This window comes from Wyeomyia smithii, chromosome 3, assembly GCF_029784165.1.
Source record: "Wyeomyia smithii strain HCP4-BCI-WySm-NY-G18 chromosome 3, ASM2978416v1, whole genome shotgun sequence".
Lineage (NCBI taxonomy): Eukaryota > Metazoa > Arthropoda > Insecta > Diptera > Culicidae > Wyeomyia > Wyeomyia smithii.
The window spans coordinates 53,430,799-53,456,246 of record NC_073696.1 but is presented as its reverse complement, the minus strand read 5'-3'; the positions used below and the strand labels follow the sequence as shown (position 1 = coordinate 53,456,246).

Here is a 25,448-nt window from a genome sequence, read left to right as displayed (position 1 = left end):
AGCAGTTGTTCAACGTCGCTCAACGTCCCTTAGCTTTAAATCATGTGAAATCAAAGTTGCTTTTTTTAACCAATCCCAAAGCATACAATCACTTCACAATGGTCGTAAAATTGAGAATTACGGCCAAAATTAAAATTTTGTAGTCAAATTGTTAGTTCTCTACTGTAGATGATTTTGTCATTTGAGAAACCAAATCGTACCAAATTGGTGTCATATAAGAAGTATTTCGTTGATAAATCACCCAAAAATTCAAATTATACAGAAAAAATGAAAAACTTTTAATCATCTTTTTCTACGAAAACGCAAATTTTCCGCAAACTTTTGACATTGATTCTTGAAGGGCACAAATAGGGCTCTCAGGCACACTATCAGGTGCTGTGCTACATTCGATGTGAAAATTCCGAATATTTTCTACGTGGCCTGCGGCAGACTCTGCAGGGTTAAAGTCAAATACTCTTCTAGTTTTGGGAAGCTGATATAATAAGCTTTCAATTGTATGCAAATATACCATAACACCTTTAGTATTATTTTATATATTCCAAAATGTGCAGAAAAACTGTTCTCTTACATTTTTGAAAGAAGTAATTTTTGAGGCGTTTTTCAACATAAACCGTTTTATATATCAAGATTTCATTGATAAATTATGAAAACATAGATCAAAAACTACAAAACCATGAGTTCAAAACTTTCTAAAAATGAAATTCGCATCTTAGTAATTTTGGCCACTCCTCTGTATGTGCACTTGAAGTGGCGTGACAGGTAACTCCTTATCAAAAAGCTGGTCACAGTGACGAAAATACCCAACACGAAAAAAAAAATCCTTATGCTCAAGCAAGCTGTCCCTGAGTTTGACATGAATCTCTTCGAACAATAATTCCAATTCAGTATTTCCGAGAATCTTTGGCCTACTTTCGAGCGGACAGTCTCCAACATTGCAAATTACCGTCTTTAAAACGGCACTGCCGTAGTCTCGCAGACTGACGTATGGACAGCGAGTTAAATTTTCAGTACGAAGCTTTTTCCAAAAACGTTTATATAATAATATTAGGACGAATTCCAACTATCTGAACTGGTCATGATGATTTAATATAATCACAAAACATTGCCGAAAGTAAGATTTGTGGAAAAAGGTGTATTGACTGAAGTTATGTTACCAACGTCATTTTGTTGTAGAAACAACGTTTTTTTTATTGTTTCTACAACCGATTGACGTACATCCATCGTAGTATGCGACACGTCGCTCGAATTTTTTTTACATAATCAGTGAAATAACCGCGATTCGAGAATACCTACGTTCTCGGAAATGAATTTAGTTTGGAATATAGTAGCATTCGTGGCCTCTGCCATCGTTCATCTGCACTTTTCCCGTACATAAATCAGAAGTGCGCCTCAGTTGTCCACGAGCATGGACTAAGCTTCGTAGCATTAGAGGGCTACACTGCCCCTGTTTACATAGTTGACGTAACAACCAACATCATCATTGCGAGAAAAACGCGTTTTTGTTATTTTTACCCAAATCATTATATTGAGATACAATTTCAACAAAATAGTCTGTCATCTTTATGAAGATTGATGTTTGAAAAGAGGCCCCATGTATTATACGAGTCAGCCCGTGGTAATTGATCCAGAAAGACCGCTACGCCAGTTTGTGCGAATAAACATGTATTTTTCACGCAGATTGTTCGCATAGCTTGGCGTAAAAACTTGACTACTTTCTACTCTGTCTCGCAGTTGATTCAGTTTTATCAATCGTGTTTCGGTCAAACGTCAGCTATTGTCCATCAGCAGTTCAATTAGACAAACACGCACAAACACACATACAAACACACACACACATACAAACACATGCATAAAGACTTACATTTACGCTAAGGTGGATAATAGTTACATGGAAAAATGCAAACTTGACAGCACATAGCCAGGACAAAGTTTTTCTTTGGTTCAATTTAGACCCCCAGACAATGCAAAACCTGCCGGATATGGATGACTTGTGCCTCTGATTGGTGCATTACATATGCATGTACATAAATTTGTATGAAAATTAGTATAGGAAAACTTTTGCGCATGTTTCTTTCTAGAGAGCTATCGATCAATCCACTTCCGGTATGATCAATGTTTTGTAGATAGTCAACTTTGTGCCGCGGCGAATTTTATTCGAGCAGAGCGTCCTTCAGAATCCAAAAATGGCACGATTTCCCGGCATAGGACATCGACGAATTTCTCTGCTAATGTCGTTCTCGGTAATCACTAGTTAGGCGTCGTACACAAATTACGTGACGCATGAAGGGGGGAGAGGGGGGTTGATTCAGCGTTACTTATTGTTACGTAGGGGGGAGGGGGGTAGTAGAGACAGTTACGTAACTGGATCAAAATTCGTGAAACGGATCACTAAAAATCGCGATGTCTAATTTTTTCAAATAAGTATTAAAAACTTCAAGAGTTTCACTCGGGAAGTTGATTTTCCAATTTCTATTGGATTTGAGTAAATTTACAAGTTGTTATTGTCATTTGAAATTTAGGTCAAAATTGTTTTTAAATAGACATAGCTTTAAAAATATTGCATCGAATTTGATGAAATTTTCACAGCAGATACATCCTGAGTTGTTTTTATAGGTTAAAATTAGTTTATTTGACACGGCACGATACATTTTCTGTTTTACTGAGCCAAGTACAATTCGTATTAATTCTACGTTAGCAGGGAAAAGAGGGAGGCCTTTTTTTTATTCTCGCGGCCGACTACGAGCTAGTGGGATTCAAGGTGAGAGGAGGGGAGATACAATTTTGACTTAAAACTTTTTTGGAACTTTGTTTTTCAACTGGTAGAGCAATTGTATTCTTGTTTGTTGTGTGTTCAAAATATTTGTGTAAGCATAGATGCGGACTCTTCGTTTCCGTGTCTTCAGCATAGCATATTTGTATCCTTAATCTGACAAATAGACAAAGAAAATTTTAAATTTTAATGTCAGCGTTTCTCAGAAAGCAGTATAGCTGTGTCATGTACTGGAGATCACCGCTTCCCAGAATGTCTCTAACGGGTACGTTCGGTTGTTTTCCTCGGGCCCGAAGGGAATCTATAAGCTCGGACCTAACATCACAGAATTCGGCACACGACCAAACAACATGCTCGATGTCATGGTAGCCATCGCCACAAACACAGTGATTACTGTCTACAAGCCCTATACGAAAGAGATGCGTGTTTAACGTATAGTGATTGGACATAAGTCTGGACATCACGCGAATGAAGTCCCGACTTACATCCAACTCCTTGAACCATGCTTTCGTCGACACCTTAGGAAAAATGGAATGTAGCCACCATCCCAGTTCATCTGAGTTCCATGATGATTGCCAACTGTTGAGTGTTCTCTGACGCAAAATGCTATAAAATTCATCATAAGCAATTGGTCTTTCATAAATATCGCCATCAATAGCACCCACCTTAGCTAAAGAGTCAGCCTTTTCGTTACCCGGAATCGAGCAATGAGAAGGGACCCACGCTAAGGTAACCCGGTAATTTTTATCTGTTAAAGCACTTAAAAACCGCCGTATTTTCCCCAGGAAATACGGGGTGTGTTTCACAGGCTTCATCGATCGCAGAGCCTCAATGGCACTGAGACTATCTGTGAAGATGAAGTAGTGGTCTATGGGTAGGGTTTCGATGATTCCAAGAGAGTACTGAATAGCAGCAAGTTCTGCGACGTACACGTAAGCAGGAGCATCGAGTTTGTAGGAGGCGGTAAAATTTTCGTGAAAAACACCGAAGCCAGTGGACTCATCTAGATTAGATCCGTCAGTGTAAAACCTTTTATCATAACTAACATGTTTAAACTTATTGGAAAAAATCTTAGGGATCTTTTGGGGTCGCAATTGATCCGGGATACCAGAAATGTCTTGTTTCATGGTGGTGTCGAAGAATATAGCATTATTAGAAGTATCTAAAAGTGCGACATTGGAGGAATCATATGAAGAGGGATTAATATCTTGAGCCATATAGTCAAAATATAAAGTCATAAATCTGGATTGAGATTAAAGGTCGACCAACCTCTCGAAATTTTCAATTACTAATGGGTTCATAACTGTGCATCGAATTAGCAACCGGTAAGAGAGATTCCAAAAACGATGTTTCAACGGAAGAATACCCGCTAACACTTCAAGACTCATCGTATGGGTCGACTGCATGCAACCCAAGGCAATACGCAAACAACGATATTGTATTCTCTCTAATTTTACAATGTGCGTGTTCGCGGCGGAGCGAAAGCAGAAACAGCCGTACTCAAGAACTGACAATATCGTTGTTTGGTATAACCTTAGAAGGTCTCCTGGGTGGGCATCCCACCAGGTTCCGGTAATCGTACGAAGAAAATTAATCCTCTTTTGGCATTTTTTTGTCAGATACCTAATATGACAAGCCCAGGTGCATTTAGAGTCGAACCAGACCCCGAGATATTTAGCGACTAAAACCTGAGAGATCGTTTTACCCGTTAGTAGGAGCTGCAGCTGAGCTGGGTTATGCTTCCTAGAAAAAACGACCAACTCAGTTCTCTCCGGAGAGAATTCGATACCCAGCTTAAGAGCCCATTCAGACAAATTGTCTAAGGTATCTTGCAATGGTCCTTGCAGATCGCTAGCCTCGCTACCAGTAATGGATACAACGCTATCGTCTGCAAGTTGCCTAGCGTGCATGAATTTGCAAGACATTCATCGATGTCATTGACGTAAAAATTATATAAGAGAGGACTTAAACATGAGCCCTGGGGAAGGCCCATGTAACTAATTCGGGAAGTTGTCGAATCGCCAGGTGAGAAATACATATGCTTTTCTGACAACAAATTGAGCCAAAAATTATTCAAATTTTGTGAAAGTCCCTGCGAATGAAGTTTCGCGCTTAAAACTTCTACAGAGACAGAGTCAAAAGCCCCCTTAATATCCATGAACGCAGAAGCCATTTGCTCTTTTCGAGCAAAGGCTAGTTGAATTTCAGTAGAAAGCAACGCTAGGCAATCGTTCGTTCCTTTGCCCCGGCGGAAGCCAAATTGAGTATCTGAAAGTAAACCATTTGTTTCGACCCATTTGTCTAACCGTAAGAGGATCATTTTCTCCATTAATTTCCGGAGGCAAGAGAGCATCGCAATCGGCCTATATGAATTGTGATCAGAGGCAGGTTTCCCGGGTTTCCGAATAGCAATGACTTTTACCTCCCTCCAGTCATGCGGAACAATATTTAGCTCAAGAAACTTGTTGAACAAATTCAACAAGCGTCTTTTTGCAGATTAGGGTAGATTCTTCAACAGGTTGAATTTTATTCTATCTAACCCTGGAGCCTTATTGTTGCACGACAGGAGAGCCATTGAAAATTCCAACATCGAAAATGAAGGCTCTTCCGTAGTTACTAAAAACGTGTCGCGAAAGGTTTTCTGTTCCGGTACAGAGTCCGGACAGACCTTTTTGGCAAAATCGAGTATCCAGCGATCTGAATACTCCTCACTCTCATTCGAAACGTCACGGTTCCGCATGCGCCTGGCGGTATCCCAAAGAGTGCTCATCGCTGTTTCCCTCGACAACGCGTTTACAAACCGCCGCCAGTACCCGCGTTTTTTCGCCCTTACTAAGCTCTTCATCTGCCTGCCCAGTGCCTCGTACTTTCGAAGTAGGTTGACAGTGCCGTACTCCCGGTAGTCCTTATACGCCGCGGACCTTCGCGCGTACAGCTCAGAGCACTCTTTGTCCCACCATTTGTTGGGAGGGCGTTGTCTAATCGTTACCCCGGGTATCGGTTCGTCTAAGCTTGAGTCGCGGCGTCGATTATCAAGCCAGCTAAGAACGCGTATTGTTCCTCCGGAGGCAGTTCGTCGTGAGTCTCGATAGACTCCGCTATAATAGACTCATAACGCTTCCAATCAATATTACGTGTAAGGTCGTAGGAAATATTGATTGGGTTCGGGGGAGTTGAACCATTAGCAATTGATATAACGATTGGAAGATGATCACTACCGTGGGGATCTTTGATTACTTTCCACTGGCAATCTAACGCTAGTGATGTCGAGCAGAGGGATAGGTCAAGCACGCCTTCACGTGCTGAAGGATTAGGTACACGTGTCGCTTCCCCAGTATTCAAAAGTGTCATATTGAAGTCGTCGATCAAGTTACAAATTAAAGAATATCGGTTGTCGTCGTACAGCGACCCCCATAGCGAACAGTGAGAGTTAAAATCTCCCAAAATCAAAAAAAATGCGGGAAGCAATTCTGCTATATCAAGGAGTTGCTTCTGTTCAATCCGCGCGGATGGGGGAATATATAACGAAACAAGGCATAGGTCTTTTCCATTCATATTTGTTTTAATAGCAACAACTTCAATATTCGAGATCGAGGGGGGGTCGATTCTGAAAAAAGAATAGCACTTTTTGATCCCTAAAAGTACCCCTCCACCGTGTGAGTCTCGATCTCGACGAATGATGTTAAAATCGTGGAAATTAAGTTGGTCGTTTGAATTGAGAAAAGTTTCACAGAGCGCGAACGCATCACAATTGTATGTGTTTATCAAATGTGACAAATGAATCAAATTTGGGGATGATACTTCTGCAGTTCCACTGTAACACAGTGACAAAATTCCTAACCTCTTTCGACGTATTAGTCATCGAAAGATACGATAGCTGAAATGAGGGGCCAAGTTGCTGTAAGTTGCTTCAAAAAGGTTTTCACTGTGGGGGGAAGGGCAAGAAGAATGTTTTGAAGGGGATCTGGTATGTTGAATGTTTTAAATATCCAGTCCACAATATCAGAGAATTTTATGAACCCTGTTTCTTTTATGTCTTCTGATCGAGAAATGGGTGCACGAGGGGTTTTTGGTGCCCCAGGAAGCGGTGGGTACTCCTGGTTTGATTTGAAATTAAAACCGGGGGGCACTTGCTTCGGTTTTTCTTCACCGCTTCCTTTTTGTGTTGTCTTATTGGTCATTCCGCTAAGAGTTATCTTACGACCTTTGCGAGAAAGATTAGGAGAGTTGAGCATTCTCCTCTTCCTAGATCCCTCTGGCAAGGCATAAGAACACCCTTCGACGGGATCGTCAGATGTACCCTCATCGGTTGGCAAAAAGGAAAAGATGTTTCCTGTCGAGGCTGGCTCAGCCCTCTTAAGCATTTCTGCAAAAGAACGCTTTGTTCGTTCCTTAAAGGAACGCTTAATTTTTTCCTCGCGCTGTTTGTACGCGGGACACGCCGGAAGGGCATGCCGAGTTCTCTCGCAGTAAAGACACTTTTCAGTATCCTCACTGCAAGCGGTCTCAGCATGATTGCCTCCGCACTTGCTGCAGCGTGCCTTGTTGCAGCAGTAGGTGGCTGTATGACCTAACTGCTTGCAGTTTTGGCAATGCATGACCCGCGGTACGAACAGGCGTACAGGCAGACGAACCCTGTCCAAAGCTATGTAGCTCGGCAGTGCGGATCCGGCGAATGTTACACGGAAGGAGTCCGAAGGGAGGAATTTCTTCTTCCCTTCTTCGATGGATACTGAATGCAATTGCTTGACATCCAGTATCTTTACATTTTGAATCAGGGGGTTCTTGAAACAGCCAACCCCGTGACGCAAAATGTCATCGACCGTGAGGCTTCCTTCGGTAACCACACCGTCGATCTCCACGTCCTTGGCAGGGATGTACACGCGGTACTCCCTTGTAAAGAGCTCGTAGCTAGCAATTTCGTTTGCTTGCTTCAAGCTACTCACGACAACTCGCAGTTTGTTCGGCCTCACCTTCGTAATTTCGGTTACGGCCGGAAACTGTTTTGCCAGGTCTTTGCCTATTTGAATTATATTCAAAGGTTTTTTTATGGGCCGGAAGTAAACAACGTAGGGACCGCTAGCGGCATCTGGGTAAGCTTTTACCCGTATTTCCGGTACCCTTGGTACAGGGCTAGGTAGCGGGGATGGTACAGGGGAAGGTAAGGGAGAACTGCTGGGGGAAATTTCAATTTCTTCCCCATTTGTTTCCACATCCAGGGAAAGTTGCACCTGCATGTCGTCCATTTTGCGGGAGCGTTACGCTCTACCGCACACAAACGATAAATATTCGAATGTGTGGGGGGGGGGGATCAAATAGTTGGTATTAAATTTTAAAAACAATATTTCAAACTACAATGGATCAAATAAAAAAAAAACAGTAATACTAATAATTATAACAATAATAATAATACTAATACTAATAATAACAATAATAATAATAATAATAATAATAATAATAATAATAACAACAATAATAATAATAATAATAATAATATTGATAGTAATAATATTAATAATGATAATAATTCTAAAGTGAATACTTCACCGAACGTCTAAGTCTCGACCTCTCGGCTGCTAGTAGGATCAATCTGGAAGTGTGTCTCCGCAGAACAAACAATGACGATCCAGCTTCGTGTTGTAACACAGTGGCCGTGGTCTTGTAGATGCCACTTGTTGTTGATTTCCACTCGCTCGATCGTATGGTGGTCCGTGCTGCTAGCGGGGTAACAGCGGTGCGGGGGAATTATTCTTGCTGATATATCAGCTGCGTATCAGGTCACTGGCGGGGTAGCCTGCCCCTACCAGTGTGCAGAAGATGTTTCTGCCGATATACTGCAGCCTATTGTTATCGCACTGCACAAGAACTGACCGACAAAAAAACACCCGTACGATAACTCATGTATTGTTATTTTGCGAATTAAGCAGCGCTGAACAATTTGCGTCTAATCGAGACGAAAGCAAAACAAACGAATGCATCCTGAGTTGTAGTTTACGAAAATATTTTTTTTGAAGAAAAAAATATTTTTTCAATATTAACTATTTAAAACAATATGTTGAAAATCTATGTTCTGGGGCACTGAAAAATCTGAAAAAAATCACAAGTATTTTTGACGAAATTTCGAAACAACCCTGAAAATTTCGCGGTGGTGATATTTTTTGATCAAAATATATGGGCCTTCAAAGTTGGTGCCAAGCGCATTTTCAAGCGAGAAGCGAGTGAGCAGTAATTGACAATCCCAGTTTCAGTTATATGCAAAAATTCTGTAAGGTTTGTAAAATTAGTTTAATAGAAATGATTTTTAGTCGCAAAATAGTCAAAATATGCTTAGTCTGTTACCCAACTTAATGATGAAGACAGTATATTTTATGCCCCTTACAACACGCAAGCCTACCTACACATTTTACTAAAAAAATAATGCAAAATTTAGTAAGAGGACAACCGTACAGAACGCATCAGCGGTTTAAGATCGCCCGTGCTATTACTTTTAGCCATTATGGTGCACTTTTTGGTATGAGAACCGAAGAGAACTTGGTTTCGAAGCATTTCTCGCTTGAAAAATGCGTTGCGGCACCAACTTTGAAGGCCCATATCTTTTGAGTGGGAAAATTAAAAAAAAAAATTCAATTGATCCAACTCATTTCTTTTTAACATAGTTCTGATACTCAACAAGATCAGTACCAGGTATAATGCGAGTAATCGAATAATATGAATATCTTTTGGTCACTCACAGTAAAGTAGTTAAGAGAGAAAAAAGCGGTTACACTGATAAATCTACAGAGATTTTCAAAAATACTTTTTACTTTCATCCACATAACTTCATTCTATACAAAACAATCCAAATCTGCTAATAGTGTAAGTTTATAGTGATCAAAAGCGTAAAAATACACGATTGTGACTTTTCCACGATGATTTCTATTTTTTTAAGTAATTTATTTATGGGAATTTTAACTGCAGAGGCAGTCATTCATCCCTGAACAATTTCTATTGGATTTTTTCAATTTTTGCTCTGGGTATAATTTTAATTTGATTTAATTTTCAAAATAACGATGTCTCATAAAATTGTTTTTAAATACAAATCTTGTAAAAGTAATACAATTTTGAACAGAATTCAGATAAAGCGTTCCATGAACTGGACAGCTGTCTTTCCACGTGAGCAAAGCTCAAGTTCTATGTAAAACCCGTAGTGATGGTGGTGGAGGATGCTGGAAAATATATGTGCATCCATCTAGCCAATGCAAGTCCATCGGTAGGCTCTGCCACTAGGTAACCCGTCAAATAACAGCCAACCACAGCCACTGGCCGGGTAACAGCTCACCGTCTTCGTAGCAGCAACCCACAGTTAAAAGACGTGATGGCGAACCGAATCGCTGAAACAAAACGCATCGCGAAATCAAGCGCGAATGCAGTGCAGAGAAGCAGCACATCAAGAAAAGAGCGAAACACACACACAAAACTCAGCATGGCGCGTTGCACGGCATGGTAAAGTGCATATATCAGCTTGCATCCCGAAAAAAGAAACTAATTACACTGATTTATGTAGCTATTGTTCATTGTTTTTGTTTCTCCTCACGTCTTCAAGCGTCGCGTTGCTTGCTGTACACTTGCATTCGCGTACTGCACGTACCGAGGAAAATTTTTATGAGTGTGTGTTCTCGGGTATGTTCCCGGCACCGCCAAGGTGTACGCGATTTTCAGCGTTTTCCTCCGCATGGGGCACGGTTAAATGCGTCGTGATATTCGTGCGGCCAGTTGCTGCACGGTATCTGATTAGGGTTTGGTGAAAAATAGCGTGACTTTAAATGTTGTTCTATATTAGCAAGAAATTTAGCAGCATACATATGTGTGTTAGAATTCACAGAAAAAAACTGCTAATTCCTATAAAGAAAACTTAGCGATGGAAGACTGCAACACATCAAACTCACTCCCCTATACTGTACCCAAGAGGGTGTCCGAGAGCTGGATAAACTAACCTCTACAGGGGATTGCGTCGCGTTATTCTGCGGCTGATAGGTTTGGCTCGTGTGACAAGATAGGATGCAACTCATTTACCTTTCTCGCTCTATGCATCCGTAACTGCGCTAATATATTCCGCTACCTTGCTGCTAAACTGCCGTACTGAGACAAACACAAAATTAATTCATGTTGAACAGCGATCTGCTGGCGGAGTGATGTGCATTGCAACTGTTGCGCTCTCTGTTTTGTCCACGCTGCCAACCGCGGTTCGCAGCGAAAAGGACAACCCGGTTCGTCACCGGTGGCTGCGACCGCAAATCTCGCGGTGGTCCGCGCTTTGTAGGACTTTTTTTCGCGTTGTTGCTTTGCACATCAAACTTGATGCGTCGGGTGGTGGAATTGTTGTACGGGAAGGTACGCAAAACTGCTTTCCACCGTATAATAACAATGAAGGCGCTGCAGGATGCAACCGTTCCGGTGCAGGCAGATGAATACCCAGAAGGCAGTTTAGGGTTACGCCCTCTTGTTCAACGTGTGCGAAATGTGGATTGATCGTTTGCAGTGAATGTTTTTTGGTGCATATATACATGTAACTTTTGAGAAACTGTCGATCGTTTATATAACTTTCAGTTGAACTTTTTTTCAGGCGTTTTTCATCAACTAAGGTTGAGTGAAAGGGTAAAATCCTTTTAAGAGATTAGGTTATTGCGTTGTTTCGAAAACGAAGTTTTAATTTAAGTTGCAGTGTTAGTAATATTCAGAAAAAAAAAATCATAGCAAAATATAAAGTATTTTCGTAATCAATGCATAATGCTCTTTTCTTTCGAAACAAAATGGAGCATTTTTATGCTCTTGATCTTAAATAGCTTGCACTAATAGATTCTGATTGTTATGTATATATGATGAGAGCTACTTTTGAAATAAGTATGCACTTGAAACACAGAAGATGTTCTTAGAAAAAAAATTTTTTTTGAATTTTCCCACTATCTTATCATTGTAGACGTTAGAGGTTAGAGATTCTTGAACTCTTATGGTTTTCAATTTAATTTCTAATTCATTGATTTAAATATTTCCAATTTATATAGTGTAATATCGGCGATTAAAACTCATTCATTTATCAGTACGATGACACCGAAAAATTTCTATTTTAAATAACTTTTAACTTTTGCTAAAGCTGAAATTTATCGGACAGATAAATACATGCAAAAAACCTCCTTATTCCGCACAAAATATTTGCGAAAAGCATAATGCTATGGTTATCACAAAAAAGCATAATGCTATAGTAAGCTTGAAGCGAATTTTACAGTGTTTCGAAATCTTTCACCAATTCGAATGCAGACATACTATAACTAGTGAGCATTTTTTTATTGTGAAGCTTTTTGCCGTCTTAAACATCGAAAAAAACGTATGATTATACGCTAGACAGAAGTTGCGTCATAGCTAAGACATAATCGTTACCTAGGTTTCAAACTTTATTAAAAATTGTGCTTATTTCATAGAATGTTGATGTGGTTTCGCAAATTATAACTTTTTCGTCTTCTTTTACGTCTGAGTGTCGTGGCTTAGTTCGTGAAATTTGTCGTATTTGATTACCTAGAGGCATCTTTCTATCCATCCAGATTTGATTGCACGAAACCGTCAAAATGATGCTTAGGAGTGGCCAGAGCCGGATTTGGGAGAGGTCCCAAGAGGCCCGGGCCCCGGGCTCCCACAATACGAGGAAAAGTTTTTTTCACTATCAAAAATGAGATTCAATCAAAAGTTCAATTTACAGCAAGAAAATTTGAACAGACCATTCCAATCTGAAACTTTCCTTCAGGGTTATTTTTTCGATGCGCGTTGAAAAATGCAAATTTTCAGAGTCCGTATGCAGATTTTATTGACCTGCAAATGTGTGTAGTTTTTTCCTAGTTTCTGAAGATTATTGCCAGGGTCGCGCAAATATTTGCGCAGTCTTTCTCAAATTTTTGCATGTGGATCCCAATTTTTTCAAATTGCGGTAGGTTTTTTAGATATCAAGAAACACACACACATACAGAAAATGCTCGGCGCGTCGAACTGAGTCGAGTGATATACGACATTCCACCCTTTTGAGCACTTTTATACCTTTAGTTTTTGCAGTGATTGCTACACCTTTCTAGGAGAAAGGCAAAAATGTTTATATTCAAGAATATAAGTCCAAAAGATAGAAAGGCGACATCCATAAACTACGAAACGCAAAAAAAAAAACAATTTTTACCCTCATCTACCATATGTAACAAAACGTAACGCCACCGTCAACCCCTAAATGCTCATTTTTGGAAAAAAAATATAGCCTTCCCGAAGATTTTCGTTTCGTAGCGCAGATCATACTCTCTTCTTCTATGTAACAATTCGTAACACTCAAGGATACTCTCCCTTTCCCCTATGAGCGTCACATAATTTATGGATGCCTCCAAATATCATTGAATAAAAAATCAAGAATATATGTTTATTAGGGTGGCAATGACTGAGCATGAGCATGATTGACCGCCCGCGGTTGCTACTCCGTTATTGCCAGATCAGCTGTAATTACACAGAGAACCAACAGATGATGCCTGGGACTAACATGCATCCTCAATGTGTAAAAACTGATGACCTCAATCTTTATATTGGGCAATACCAGCGCCGGCCGCATCCGAATGCAGGTCAATGAAGGATTGTGTATGGGAATATGTTGACGTGATATTCGCTTTGTTGGAAGCCGAGAACACCTCTGCACTTCCACGAAAAATCACTGGGATGTTGTGGATAAGGGAAGGGTTTGCAGCAGGGTCCGTTTTGGTAAACGGCGCGCTGAGTTCGAGCGCCTATGGGTCCGTTATATCCGCCACGAAAGTCGTAATGCGATCCTTACTTATTCTGTTTGCTAATGTATCACCGCAAAAATAAAGCACGCGCGAGTATACGGGACATATTACCAATTTTAACAAACTCAAATATTCGGACATCTCCGCGCGAGGTCATTATACTACGTCCGAGAGATATCATTTATTTATTTATTCCAGTCGACTACACAATCTTACCAAAATTCTATCCACGCTGACGCCTCGTCACTCATATTACATCCACGTAAAGTGACCATCTTTATACAGATATCTGTTGCGCGTTGTTGAGCTATCCTTAGATAATACGACCTTTTGGAAAGTATCGACTGTAAAAAGCTATACGATCGCACGGGAACACACACTCGACAAATATAAACTGCTCTGGTCTTAACGTATTTTTCAGTAATCTGAATTATGGTTAAAATGGCTCTGGTTTATTAATTTACAGAATGTTATCTAAAAAGTAACGAATGACTAAGGAAAAAAACAAGTGTAGTCATGAATGCAAGATGAACTAAATTAAGAAAAAAAAAACAAAATTAGCTAGCGAACGATCTAACAAATTTTCTTCACCGTACCGAAGCTATCAAGCTCGACGAATTCATAGTGTTATCGTAAATGCTAAGCGCGGCATAGACACGAATAATGGCCGAAGTTTATATAAATCCGTTTATTTCGCGTAAATTGGTGAGTAGAAAATCCGACGAACAATTTTTTCATGTCGACAATTTGTGTTTGTCGGGGTCCGGAATATTACTATCAAGGACAGGGATGGTAACAACGTATCGGAAGTGACGTCGTTTTCTTTGGCGCAAAAAAAAATATTCCTATCAAATTGAAAATTTGGCAACATGCATGCATTCAAAGCCCGATAGTTGGATAAGGAAACGCAATTGTATTGCGTAGGAATTGTATTGCGTAGGAAACGCAATACAATACAATACAACTTTCGTAATCTATTTGCAAATGCCAAAGCAATCATTATTCATTTTATCGTTCCGGGTGTGTTCCGTGACGAAAATTTTGCATAATTATTAAAAACTAACCGGGGAGTAAAAATTTCAAAAGCTAGAGAATTCACAAAACACGAACAGTGTCGCGCAGACACAATAAAATTATGCCCATTCCCTATAATGGGTTTCTAAGAGATCCTATTAAAAATAAGTTTCACGTCAATAAAGCATTCAAATGAACATATAAAACTAATCGTCATCCCACACACGAGTCCCAACGCAGTAATAACTAGTGGCGTAGTGAACATGAACACCACTACCAAAACACCGTCATAGCAATCAACCTGTGCATCAGTGTTATGTCGGCTGACAGTTTTTTTTCGTCAGCCGTCGCAGCAAATCAAAAAATGCAGATAATGAAAAGAAAGGCATAGGATACTTAGCTGGTTTTGTCTGTCTCGCTCTCCCTCCTTTATCACTCTCTTGATCATGTTGCTTGTATTTATGCAAGCTATAGCGTTTTTCACCCGCCTTTCCACAAAAACACACTTCTGCTATCTTTTTCACACCTATAGTTCCAAACCGCACACAATTAGGCCCTAAGTTTGAGTGTTTGTTTGATAAAATTTAACCATAAAATCCACTTAGACGAGGTCCGTCCATCACATTCGTACACGGCACACATAGTTCTACTATAACGTACTATTTTTGCTATTTTTTTTTGTGAATAACACTCATAATTTGCAAAATAAAACTACAGCAAACAGGAACCGCGTACTGATTGTTGACCGTGCTGCCAACCTCCTGTTTATTAGGGTGGCAATGACTGTATAGAAATTTCATCATCGAATTTCAAAAACCGACCATGTACACTTTGGTCATTGGCCTAAAAAATGATCTGTGCAAAATTTCAGCTCAATTTTAAGTCATTTGGCTTCGAAAAAAAATTTAAATTTTCTCAATTTCATGTACTCCGCCTTTGGCAGAATTTCGAGGGTCGGAAAATCACAACTCTGCGCGCTTTGAGGCACCCCTAAATCATGTCCATTTGAGCAGACCATTTTTTAGAGCTAATAAACAAAATGTACATGGTAGGTTTTCGAAACTTGAAATGACCCTTTTCGCTACCGCCCCTAATGTTTATCTATACATTATGTACGCAACTGAGTTCTCGCTATTCGTCAATAGATAGCGCCAGCCATTTGGTAAACAAACCGTTTTAAAACGTAAACCTGTCTGATTTTGTACCGGAAGAAAAGAGCAGCTGAAGCGCATCGAGAGTTAAAAATGAGTTTACGGAAATGATGCTCCGTTGTTTGTCCGTTCTATCGAAAATGCTGAATTGGATGAATTACTCGATGAGAATCCATGTCAAAATCAGGAACAGCTTACCTCGGTATATGAAGTTATCCGCCATGCCATTTACAAGCGATTATATGCTTTGGGAATGATTAAAACACAAGGAACCAGGGTTCCTTATTATTAGAAGCCAAGGGACATTGAGCGTCGTTTTTAACATGTGAACAAATACTTTAACGGCAAAAGAGGAAAGGTTATTTCCATCGCATCGTCCGGTGATGTAAAGCGATCCATTATAACAACCCGAAGAAAGAAAACATGAAGACTGCCCGATCATATTTCTGCGTCGTTGGCTCAACCGAATATACACGCTGCGAAGGTATGTAGTCGGGGGGAACAGGCCAGCGTTATTTATTATGAGCTGTAGCATCCGAATGAAACGATCACTGGGGAATAGTATCGACTTCAATTGAGACGATTAAGCCGGGCACTACGCGAAAAACTGGCACCATCCGAGTAGAGACATGAAAAAAATGATTTTACTGCATCACAACGCTCTGCCTCAAACTGCCAAAGTCATCGAAACTTGTATAAAAACGTTAAACGCAAACCTGAGTTTACAACTGGTCGACAAATGTCATGAAAATTCCTTGAGCTCAAACTGAAAAAAATAAAGATTATAGCATAGACAAACAGACGTGCCACTGGATGACGATTTTCGTCAAGAAAAATAACGATTATTCAAAAATTTTGTTTAGTAGGCAGTAATGCCACTGATGTTGCTATAAGCAAGCATGCACACTCAAACAAAAGACAAAACCGCCAGTAAGACGATTCTCACACGGTGGCGCAAAATTCTAATGTTTCGAACAAGGACGAAGATTTTTCAGTAGACGTAGATATGACGATTTTAACGAGCAACATTGTGGTCTTTTGACACTCTTCCGAGCTTGTAAGAAGCTTCAAAATTCACAGGCACGCACATATAAGATTATTCAGTCCCTAGATGAGCAATGTCGCTGGTGTTGCTGGATTTTTACAGGTTATGTAGAGTTGATCTGCTTGGGCACGTAACGTCAAACGTCGCTACACTGAACGGAATCGTCGAACCTTCATTAGAAGATTTATTAAGCAGAAGTATAAGACGGGTAAAATTAAAAAATCATATGAAATACTCGATGCACTGATAATTTACGTTAAATGATATGATTCGCTATGCATACTGGTAAAAAAATGTTATCTCGATGAAAGATTTTTCATTTATATTTTGAGTGATGTTTGTCGATAATTTACAGCAAGAATTCAAGCGCATACGTGAAAGAAAGTCATCCATGTCAGCCACATTAAGGAAATCATATACAAACATGAACTGCTTAACGATTCAGTTTCACACCGTTTCACTTTCGATGTGCTCAGCAATGATCTTTCCCATAGTTAACAACAATCGTGCTATTTTTAACTGTTCAGTGTTTCTGGAAAGAATACTTTTCCTTATTTGTTTGAGCTGTGGAAGCGATAATCAGTTCTAAAATGAAATACAATTGTTATGGGGCTAAACTGCCGGTACCCGCATAACTGTCCCGTAATGATTTTTGTTACTTTTGAGTTAGCATTGGAAATAATTGTTATCATACTTTCCAAAAAAAAAACTAACATTTATACGTTTGAATAGGAAAACATGAAAAAAATACCAAGTTGTATTTGTCCCATTTTGAATGTACCCGCATGTTTTGTCCCATATTAAAAGTACCCGCATTACAGTCCCACTGCATAGTGGTGCAAACTACGAGCCTGTAACCTTGCTCCAGATTATGGTATATCGGATAACTTCAAACTTATAGTTGCTCAGACGTTGTAGAACACAATTGTGTGTACTTGTGTGTGTCTGTGTGTGTGTTTGTATGTGTATGCATAAATACGTGAGCGTGCGTATAACGTATTTTTGTAACCCAGTTTGGGTAATTGATACTCTATTGAAACTCGTCTTGCAATGGAATATCCCTGGAAATGGAATAATGGAAAACCTTTTCATGTACCGTAAACCGGTGTGAGATTGTGCCACTTTTTTCCAATGCCTCAAAGACGCGCTCGAAATTATTTTGGCTTATAAAATCGATTTTGGAGTATTAGTGTCTTTCTGAAACTGCTTTAATTATTTATTCTCCGTTTCAAAGAAGTTACAATTTTGTGATAAATCCACTTAAAGGTGAGAAACCAATCTTACTTTTCCAATTTTTTGCATATGAAAATCCACTATGTTCCGACTTCGCGGTAAGTTTTATAAGAAACTACTTCACCGGGGACACCAAATTTCTATCTGCCTATTAGAGTGAGCTTTTGTGAAAGCAAGTCTTTAGTTTTCTATAGAATGCTTGTCAAAATCTTTCAAATTTTTCGACGTAAATTTTCATAGCAATTTTGTATAATTTTCGAATATTCTACAATTTTGTTCATCATAGTAAATCACACAATGTCACTCGAGGAAGTGAATTTTGATCTCTTATGGTAACATTATCATAGAATCATTAGTTATTAAGAATTTTATCAAAATATTGCACTAACTAAATTTGTGCAACGTTTCAATACCAATCTTTAATAACTAAAGAAGTATAAGAAATGAAAATAAGCTTCCTTCGGTGAAATTTTATGTTTTGTTATAGTAAATGGCATTGAAAAACTGTAGTAAATCGTTATAAAAAGATATTGCAAAAATAGGTCCTAAGGGGTATTCTATAAAAAAGTCTGCAAAAGTCCATTTAAATAGGCATCTGCCTAAAAGTATGTCTTCGGCAAAGTTGTTTATTCTAAAATGTGCAACAACTTTGCCGAACAAACTGGATTTTTATATGCAAAAATAAGAAATGTGAAATTCGTTTCTCGCTTTTAAGTGTATTGAGCAACTAGCAACGAAATAGAAACTTCTATAAAATGGATAAAATGGAATGGATTGTTTGTGATCTTAAGTTTCTTCACAGAAAATACAACATTTTATTGATTATATTTGAGATTAAATGAATAATAATGAATTCTTAACCTAATTTAACAGGTAAATCGTTCCAGAAATCCCTTTTTTCCTCTCCGATGAGAGGCAAAACAGCACCAAGAAGTTGCTCCTTGCGAGAAACTTCCACTCCGCAGTACTTTTTTGAAAGCTTAAGGTAATTTTCCAACTTAAAACCTTCAGTGGAAACCTGCTTGAGCTGTTTTTTAGAAAACAACATGCAACTTTTTATTTCCCCATCATTGGCAATGGAGCAGCTGTACTGAAAATCCATGCGACCTTTTTGTACAATAACTCGCCTGATTTGGTCAATGTATCGTCGATCTTTGCATTGATTCAGCCTGTACTGACTAATTTTCAACATAGATTGGAAGAAGTGTTCCGCTTGCATATCCAGTATGTGAACGTTCTTCTTAGCTCTTCGAACAGAACCGACTAATTCGGGGAATGTTACTGGTGGTGTTTGGCGCATTGACTTCTCCACGGCTGCATGGAACGAATCGGCCGCCATAAACGTATGGCCCGGTTCAAAATATTTTAGGACAATTTCGTCCACTTTAACTGAAGGTGAGTTCACCAGCAATATAAAGTGAAGAAATAGTCCCCAATTTTTGTTTTGCGATGAGCAGTTGTCAAGCCAAAATGTAATTTTTCGTTTCGCCAAATGTTCGACAACTCTGTGGAAGCAACTTATTAAATCGTTCGTCGATCGTCCATTTACTGCTTCATGCCACAAACATGCTATCACCGGATTTGTTTCTGCATATTTTCCGGCGGGAGCAAACGTTTCGTTAAAAGCGAATAATCGTTGCGAGAAGACTATTGTCTTGAATCCGTCGAGACGTGGGAGCTGAATGGCCTGTGACAACAATATATTGAACTGCCGTGTCTTGATGTTGCATCTTTGTGCCCTAGATCAGTTTGATGCTGCGAAGTAGTAACGCATATTTCGCATTCTTCGTGCCCAAGTCTCACAATAGAAATGTTTAACTTTGTGAGGACTCTACAGTACAATGTGTAGCTAACTTTTAGTTCGGGGTGCGTGTCCAAATACTGTAGGAACATTTGCTTCACGGTGATGTCTGTCGGTAGGTACAGTCTGTTGGGCGCATGTTCACGGCGATAATGAGAGATGGTTGGGTTATACGTGAAAATGTGATTTTTAACCGCATTCCATTTTCCATTACTTCGGGGATATTTTCCTTGCATCCGAGGTTTGGCTGATACCTCGTCCTCCTTAGAACCAATGTATCGATACACAATCTTTCTATAAAAAAATATTAATTTTCAAGAAAAAAATCTGAGCTAATAAAGTATTTTTTTACCCGCAATCTTCACTATAACCGATGGTATTCAGGAAAAATTTTCGGCAAACTTGAACAACCCGTTTGTCTGACATTTCAAGCGAAAAGCGATGAGAATTCATTTTACGAATCTCGTTTTCATGTCGGTGTGATGTACGTTTCGTTTTGATGGCCACTCGATCCACTCTCTCACGAAAGAAAATCGTTTTTTCGCTGATATCCAGCTTCCAGAAAGCTCGATGTATAATGGAGATATCATCCTTAGATATATAATCTGAACTGCTTCTCCGGCACCCGCATGGTATGAAGATTGGTGGATGAGCAATACGACGTTTCTTCAACAAGACAGCTTTACGCTGTTCTTTCTTGGTAAGCTTACGTTTTTTCCTGCAGCACTGCTCTTCCCAATAGCTCTCCGAACCATCCGAATCAATGTCATTTCTGCTACTTCCTGAGTCCGCTGAAGGCTTCACGGCAGCATCATCGAACTGACCGAAACATTGATCACCTCTTTCATCCGTATCACTATCACTTCCGTACGCCATGATTGATTCTAACGCTGACATTATTTACAAAATCAAATTATTTACCAGAAATCGAAACAAAAATTAGAAACAACTAACACCCACGTGTTCGATAAATAAAGACAAGGACGAATGAAAACAATGCATTTTCAAATTTCATGGCCTACTTTCACCAGAATTGTGTTTTCTTTGGTCGTAGACAAGTAGTAAACGTATGTTCAAATGACAACTTCCAGACATGCATCCCACAAGAAAATTCCTTACAATAATTATCATTATTATCAATGTTATTGATGAACTGAAGGTAAGATTATCTCCATATGTGAAGTGTTGTTAAAACATATGTTGAGAATATTTTTTCCTGTGCTATAGAAGGCTAATTTTAATCGTTTCTTAGCAACAGAAATAGTTATTTCAGATAATTGATAATTATCTGAATGTACCTGGCTTTGCTTTGGATGAAAGATTTCTAAATTCATGTTCATTTGTTTCATTTTACTGCTCATTTATCCATTATGAATTTCAAAATGGCATATTAAGCCTTTCCAGGCTGATTTAAAAATGATGTCTTGAGTTGATTTCTAGATAATGCGCTCCGAAAATATTCATATTGGGTGTAATTTAACCAATTTAGACTGTTCCTCATCAAGTGGAAGCCGCCGTTTTGGCTTTCAAGATGGCGTTTAGGATTAAACTTCTGGGTGTCCAAAAGACACGTATTTAATGGTGTTTGGTCATTCTATATTGTTATTTCAAGAAACCGGAAATCTGGCCCTTGTGCGTCATTCTGGTTTAAGAAACACCCATATTGGGTGTTATTTGGTCATTTTCAGCTGTTTTCCAGACACCGGAAGTCGCCATCTTACAATTCGAAATGTTGTCTTAGGTCGATTTGTGGCTCCAGTGTATCATAACAATTCCAAAAATACCCATATTGGGTGGTATTTGGTCATTTAACGCTGTTTTTCAAAAAAAAAACGAAAGTCGCCATCTTAGATTTCGGAATGGTATTTGGAGACATGCCAGAAGAAGGAGGGGTTCGAAACATTATGGGCATGTTTGTTACATCCAAAAACATTCACTTACCAAATTTGGTTATATTTGCTTGATTGGTTCTCGAGCTGTGCGAAATTTGAGTTATATTTGTATGGGACCCCGATGTGATCCCCGTGGTTCTGTGGTTAGCGATGTCGGTCGGCTAGCTCTCGCACACGGTTGTGATATCGGGTTCGATTCCCGATCAGGTCGAGGAACTTTTCGAGCTGGAAATTTTCTCGACTCAGCACTGGGGCACGGTGTATCGTTGTACTTATCCTACTACATGCAAAATGTGCCGAAAACAATATCGATAACGAATTCTCTCAACTAATCTAGTTGATCGAGACCGCATTAGCCCCCAGGCTAGCGTGCGATATTGTTGTATGGGACCCCTCCCTTATAGAAGAGGGAGGGGTGTCAAACCATTATGGATATATTTGTTATCCCTAAAAACATTCACCTACCAAATTTGGTTCCATTTAGTAGATTAGTTTTCGAGATAAGCTGAAATTTGTGTTTTATTTGTATGGAACCCCTACCTCACAGAATAGGGAGGGGAGTCGAACCATTATGGACATATTTGTTACTCCTAAAAACATCCACATACCAAATTTGGTAGTATTTGGTAGATTGGTTCTCGAGCTGTGCGAAATTTGTGTTTCATTTCTATGGGACCCCTCCCTTGTAGAAGAGGGAGGGCAATCACGAAACTAATCAAAAATATTCAATCGCCGTTTTCTCAACATGTCGTTTTTCATTATGGGACAGTTATGCGGGTACCGGCAGTAAAATCAAGCAATAATAACACATTTATATGCGAGCACATTCGTTCAGTGTAGCCTGCTTTTTCTTTTGGCAGTTTTTTCCCATAACAAAGCACAAAAAAAAGGTAGGTCTACTAGATCATGATTCTCAAAGCAGTTTTCAAGTCGAATCGCAACAAATCGACTCTAGTTCTTGGGATCTTTTGTGCAACATGGTTTAACTCGAATACAATGGGCACACTAGCGACATTACTTATCTAGGGACTAAATAATCTTATACGCACATTGGTGCGAGAGCTCAAAATAGTGAACTTTATTCATTTACTCTCCAAATATTGTTTTTCTGACATACTCTCTATAAAAGATATTTAGTACATAAAAAGTCTCAAAGAATAACAATGAGTTTTTTTTTGTATGTCTGCCAAAATCTAACTTCCAAGTCTCACCACGGTGCTCTCGCAAACCGTTATTTTAAAAAAAATGCACCAAAAAATTTGAGTACACCATTCGATTCGTTATGACGTCTAGTATTTTTATGTGGTTAAACGTTGACTTGCGGTCATAACTTCGCACACAACCTTTTGAATTCGAACTAGAACTACATCTCTCAGAAAGTTCGGCTACATAGGGGATGTAAAATGAAAATGTAGTTAAAAAAAGTGAATAATATGACCGATTTCAGATACTAATGAGTCAGCTAATTTTCAAAGAATTTCCTTCGTTAATGCACTGAAAAAATAATCAAGTTTACTACCCGAAAACGTTTGTTTTACATACAAAATCTTTTGTTGTTTTCGCAAAGACAATCAACAAAAGTGCTGTACAATCTACGAATTCCATGTTAACGAAATGTGCGTGCAGATAATAACGAAAAAATATTTTCAGTGTGCAGCAATCGATCGGAAAATCTTCTATCCATCCACCGAAAAGCAGAAAATTGTAATTTGAATATTCGAGCAACTGTAAAATAATTTGTGGGTCAAAATGGTGTAACTAAAAAAATAAAATAAAATAAAGTTCCATATAAATCTTAAATATTAGTTTCAAATTTCAGTTCGATTTCCCGTGGCGATGCACTATAGGCTTTCTCCACTAAAAGTAACAATGGATATTAATATATACAATAAAAAAACTTTAAAAAAGTCCTGTACCTTGTACACAATCGAATATAGGGTAGAACCCAGGTAAAACTTCTCAGTAATATATTTCCGAAATCAGAACCGTTTGCGAGAGTCAAACGATAATTTATGTACATCGCTCCGGAGCACAAACGGCCCTACGATTAGGATGAGTTGCCAAGTGCAGTTCCATCTAAGCCCAATACCTCACCCGCAATGCACCCTTCTTACCACCCCAACTTCTACCGTAACTGTGTCTCGCTAAAAGTTTCACACAAATCACCAAACTCCCCGAGGTGGATTCCGTATAAAGTCCGTAAATTAAAACGATTACGCCTATCATTCGTGCCGTCTCGGTACACAACGGCTTCCCAATGAAATATTATTCCAGCCATACTTCTCCTGCGATGTATATGCAAAAAGCAGTGCTCCTCTAATAACATGTTACCGGACCATGTATCATTCAGAGACGATCAACAGAAAGCAGGGATAAATACGGAATCGGAAGAAATATCACTTCTTCAAAATGCCCCAGCAGCGAATAGGGCCTCTTCAGAAGGAAAAGCCCATCAAAGCGAACATTTTTGTAGGCGGAGTGTAAGATGTGCTCTGCTGCTGCTGCCGCTGCCGTTGCTTGGCGGTTCAAAAGCTATAGGGTACACATCAAATCAAAAGAAGGCTTCGCCGATCACGACGGGAACGGTGAACGGGAAACAGCCATGGACGGCGACGGAGTGGACCGCACAATTCAATAGCTGGTAGTCACTCCTTTCATGGCAAGCGCGATTGAGGTGATTTTTATCGAGATCGCTTCATTCGATTCCACAGGGGCCCCGCGGCGGGACCTCCGCCCGGACTGCCTGCCTGGGTACCGATTGGGCTGCACGCAAAAGATCAACGCTGCATCAAACTATGCGCTGTTTGCTCTCTAGCAATCCGCACAATTATTGTATTGATTCCTGTTACGAACGTGGAAGAGCTAGGTAGAACTATTTCGAGGTCGACAGGATGATTCATTTGTGCTCAACAGGGGAAGGAATGTTCCGGAAAATGGTAGATTTCATTCACGATAGGTTAATTTCTGAGCTTCTTCCTTGCACCATAATTAGCAACGGAGTCTGACATTTAAGTGTTGGCATGTAAAAGCAACAATCTCGCATTAATTATTCAAACTATGAACATAAATATCTGATGACGTATGTATAATTAAGGTACATCAAATGTAATTAATGGAATCCGTACCAATAATTCAAGCCAACTAGCAAAAATCTGGTCATTCAACACGGCAAAAGTTTCTCAACAGTAATAAATGCTAATTGTGAAAATCGCTTCCAACGGAAAGCTCCCAACTTTCCAACGTCAGTCTCCTCTGCTAAGATGAAGCCAATTTCCCGAAGCGAAAGTATTCATTCCGGATCACCTGGACAGCTCGGGGACCTCGGAGACTCTGCATCAGTCTTAGTTTTGCTACGGACATGCACAAAAACAAAAAACTCTTTCGGTTCCATGCCGAACCTGCTTCCTATGGTCATCTCATTTCTCAGTCTCAGCCGATGAGTTCGCATTCGGTTGTGGGTTGAGGGATGTGAAATTTTATAATATTGATAAATTACAGCCAAACTCTTCCGGCGAGGCGAGTGTGAAGATTGGTCTAGGTTTTTATTTGCGCCCTCTTTTGTTGGGTGTGCACACCCACACACACACCATCACAGTGTACCTTCAAACAATAGATGCGAGTGTAGATATATGAAGATAAATTTTCCACAAAATTTCATCCAACCAAACAAGCGAATGGGTCCAAGTGGTCTGCTCCAATCTGTTCCGAAAAGTACCTTTCAGCTCTCTGCCGGGCTCCCAAGTTTTATTCAGCCAGCT

General features: G+C 39.5%; 1 protein-coding gene across 1 annotated transcript in view; it reads left to right on the top strand.

The window, feature by feature from the left end:
* LOC129732216 (protein tiptop) overlaps positions 1 to 25,448 on the top strand; it is a 519,376-nt gene that overhangs the window by 396,089 nt on the left and 97,839 nt on the right. The window lies entirely within an intron of this gene.